Source organism: Aulonocara sp. 'chitande type north' Nkhata Bay, linkage group LG16 (genome assembly GCF_057382095.1).
Source record: "Aulonocara sp. 'chitande type north' Nkhata Bay isolate Kocher_YH1m ecotype deep benthic linkage group LG16, A_spYH_male_GT1.1, whole genome shotgun sequence".
NCBI lineage: Eukaryota > Metazoa > Chordata > Actinopteri > Cichliformes > Cichlidae > Aulonocara > Aulonocara sp. 'chitande type north' Nkhata Bay.
Window position 1 is genome coordinate 5,514,882 of NC_141359.1, and position 3,628 is coordinate 5,518,509.

The 3,628-nt window shown below is 42.2% G+C and overlaps 1 long non-coding RNA gene across 1 annotated transcript; it reads left to right on the plus strand.

The window, feature by feature from the left end:
• The first annotated feature begins 725 nt into the window (after positions 1 to 725).
• Positions 726 to 3,095, plus strand: LOC147310878 (uncharacterized). The gene is made up of 3 exons (XR_015125502.1): positions 726 to 909; positions 1,858 to 1,901; positions 2,973 to 3,095. It is a non-coding gene; the product is annotated as an uncharacterized LOC147310878 (long non-coding RNA).
• The last annotated feature ends 533 nt before the right edge of the window (positions 3,096 to 3,628 follow it).

Consider the following 3,628-nt stretch of genomic DNA (forward strand, 5'->3'; position numbering starts at 1 on the left):
CCACTATTTACAGTTTTTGACTGAACAGTCTTTGGGGGAGCAGAGCAGAAAAAATCCTCCCAGTCCACTTCATCCTCTAGGAGGGAAACGTCCCATGAATCAGAGATGGGTTTACTATTGGTTTGAAGTGGAGAGTCAAATGAGGGTGGAAAACAGTCGCTGGAACTCACCACGGGGAATTGCTGTAAATAGTCCATTTTATGGCGGCGTGTGCGCCGCTTTCTCCGGGAAGAGGAAGCGGCCGGGATAAACAGCTGAGCCTCTGGCGCGGTAGCCTCCGTTGAGCCGAGGTGGGAGGCGTAGCCGTTGTGCCGTGGCGATGGTGGAGGTCCGGCGAATGAGGCGGCAGGTGTGTGAGCGAGGAGCGGAGCGGCGAGAGAGGGAGCGGCCGCAACGCGGCGTGAAACGTCCACTCTCCGCGGCAAATGCTCCGGTGCAGGTGAGGCAGCAGGTGGGGGAACGCGGCGTCTCCGAGGCCCGCCCAGAGCCAAGCGAGTGCCCTCGAAGACGTGCTCTCGCTCCGCGAAGAGCCGCTGTCTCTCCTTGAGTTTTTCCGCCCAAATGGAGAGCGCTGCGTCCTGCCGCTCGAAGAGGTCCGAGTCCGCTGGGTCCACATCGTGTCTTCGTGGCACGGGTCGTGTCATTCAGGGTGAGGTCGTGGACGAAAGAAGGAGGACCCAAACGCTGGACTCACGGTGCAGAAATGAAGGGGATTTATTGGAGGGTGAGTGAACAAAGCAGGACAGATGGAGTGACTGGCTGGCTGAAAGACTGGAAGAATGGCTGGCTGACTAACTGAACATACAGACGGAGGGACGACATGAACATCAACATCAATGACACGACAGAGAACTGGTGAAACCGAGGAACTTAAATACACAGGTGAATGATGACAATGATTGGAAACAGGTGAGTACAGGGCTGAACATAATCTGACTAATGACACGGGAGACAAGCTGACACGGGAAAAAACAGGAAGTGAGAACATTAATGTGGCGAACCAAACTGAACATGAACAAACTGAAATCACTGGGTCAACGACCCAGGAACCCTGACAGCTATAATCATTCAGTGAGGTCAAATGTCAATTATAGTTATAGGTTCTTGCTATATGTTATAACATAAACACAGCACAGTTGTAAGAATAATAGTTTCTAGGTTCTAAGGCTTTTTGTCAGTTTAATAGTGAGCTTTACGAGACTCATTTTCGTGCCAAAGGCTCGCACAGGCCTAAGTTCCCTTATGACAACTAGAGCTGGAAACAAGACCTCAAGCGATCCTAAGGCTAATTAGCACGGCTAGCATTTAAAAAACATCTGTTAAATGTTGTCATTGCTAGCATATACCTGTATTACAGCATGGTAAGTAGCGAGAACGCAAAGTTTTTGTTACCTTTGAAAAGAAAAATGTGAAGCTGTAATATTAGCATGAGCTATGCTAATGTTATTCACTGAAACAAACATCTCAGGTACTGACTTACTGCTTTCTAATATCTGTGTTTATTTCTGGATATACCTACATGGTTATTAGACATCCCACATAAAGGGTGACAAAGGCAGTAACTATAAATGACCATAACTTTACTGTAAATTACACTGATGGGCTCAGTTCATATAGTTATATCACGTGCACACGCATGTTAGCAACCGTAACCATGCAGGCTGTTGGTATATGAATGCTGCGCAAGGTTCCAGCTGTTCCTTTACACTTGCTCTTGGATTTGTCTTGACCTGCTCCAAGCTCAGCTTGTGGAAAGATAACTTTTGGAGAATATTTCTACAGAAAGCGGATTTTACTACAAAGCAACAACAACTACTGCATCTTTGGATCTTTTGTACTTGTGTTTCATCATAACAGCAAAGCTTGAAGATCGTGGACCCCGACTCGTCGACAGCCACCAGGTACATTTCAAAATTTCTTCAATTATTTCAAGAATCACTAGATGACTATAGTAATTTTACAGGTTCCAGTGTGAATATCACGTTTTAATGTGATCAAAATAAGTGTGTTCTAAGACTTTTCCTGGCAAATCGCTTTTATGCTTTAAATTTTCCAGGAGAGGTGTAGAATTTATTACCGACTGGTGTATGAATGTGAAAAAAGGTTTTACTTTGATTTGAAGCCTTCAAATTTGACACTTTTTTCCAATGAAATGGTTAAAATGAGCTTAAAATTCGTAAAATGCCCCCCTCCCCAAATATACATATGTATATGTGTATATCGGTTTCTATGGTAACAGCATCTCCTCACAATGTTAGGGACATATAGGAGTAAACACACCAGGTCCCCTGTAGGTCCTGACATCATTTTCTTCTCAAAGGCTTCATTTGAATAAACTATAACTTTTTCCCAGCTACATATGCGATGATAAATAAAATAAAATGAAATAATATAAAAAAGAATATTGAAAACATCAATCATAGTAAAAAATATTCATGAAGTCAAACTGTTACAAAAATGTGTTTTATTTTTAAAATTGTGTGTGGAGTTCTACTGCCTTTTTTGTATTAGCAATATTTAGGACATGGAATTGGTACATGGGGAGATTAAATGTTTCGTTATATTTTACATCGTTAATGAAAGAATTAAAAAAAATATGAGAATGAGCTGCTAAATTATTTATGGATTTACTGCAGTATGCTATTCATGTCCAGTTCTTTACAAATCAGTACCTATTATCCATGACCTAGTCCAACGTAGTGTTTGCATAAAGGTTTAAAAAGAACAAATAAACAAAATGAATGTATACAAAATACAATACTGTTACCTTAAAAGTGTAGTGTGCACAGAGTGAGCTGCCTTGGCAGAGATTTGGATGCTTCACTTAATGATTGTGGACATAGTTGAAATCTTGTTTTCTTCTCACATGAACAAGTAAAGTGTCATTCAGTCTGATATGAATGTAGCCTGTAGCTTTAGCACTGGGTGCTTACTACATTCCTACTGTTATTTTAAACTTTGTTTCCTTACAGGCTGTCTTGACTACATTGTTGAACGTCCCAAGAACGAGACTTTTCTGAAGTCATCAGGATCCTTGATGACAGTCTCCTGAGCGCCATCTCTTCTGATGAAGCGTGGGACACTGATACCGAGCGTGTCAGTAAAGGTGAGTACATCGCCCTCTCATCCTCCCCCTCTTCTCATGAAGAACTGGATGCTGATGCGTGTCAGTGAAGTGGAAGGTGAGTACCCCCTCCCCACCTTGCTTTCTTGCACTGAGGTCTGCTTATTGTAAATATCTTGTACTTGTTTTTACACCTTTTCATGTCAAAGTTGGCCTCTGTGCTTTTTCAGTGTTGGAAAGACTCTTTCCTGCACTGAGGTCTGCTTATTGTAAATATCTTGTACTTGTTTGAACACCTTTTCATGTCAAAGTTGGCCTCTGTGCTTATCAGTGTTGGAAAGACTCTTTCTTGCACTGAGGTCTGCTTATTGTAAATATCTTGTACTTAATTTTACACCTTTTAATGTCAAAGTTGGCCTCTGTGCTTATCAGTGTTGGAAAGACTCTTTCTTGCACTGAGGTCTGCTTATTGTGAATATCTTGTACTTGTTTTTACACCTTTTCATGTCAAAGTTGGCCTCTGTGCTTATCAGTGTTGGAAACTCTTTTTCTTGCACTGAGGCC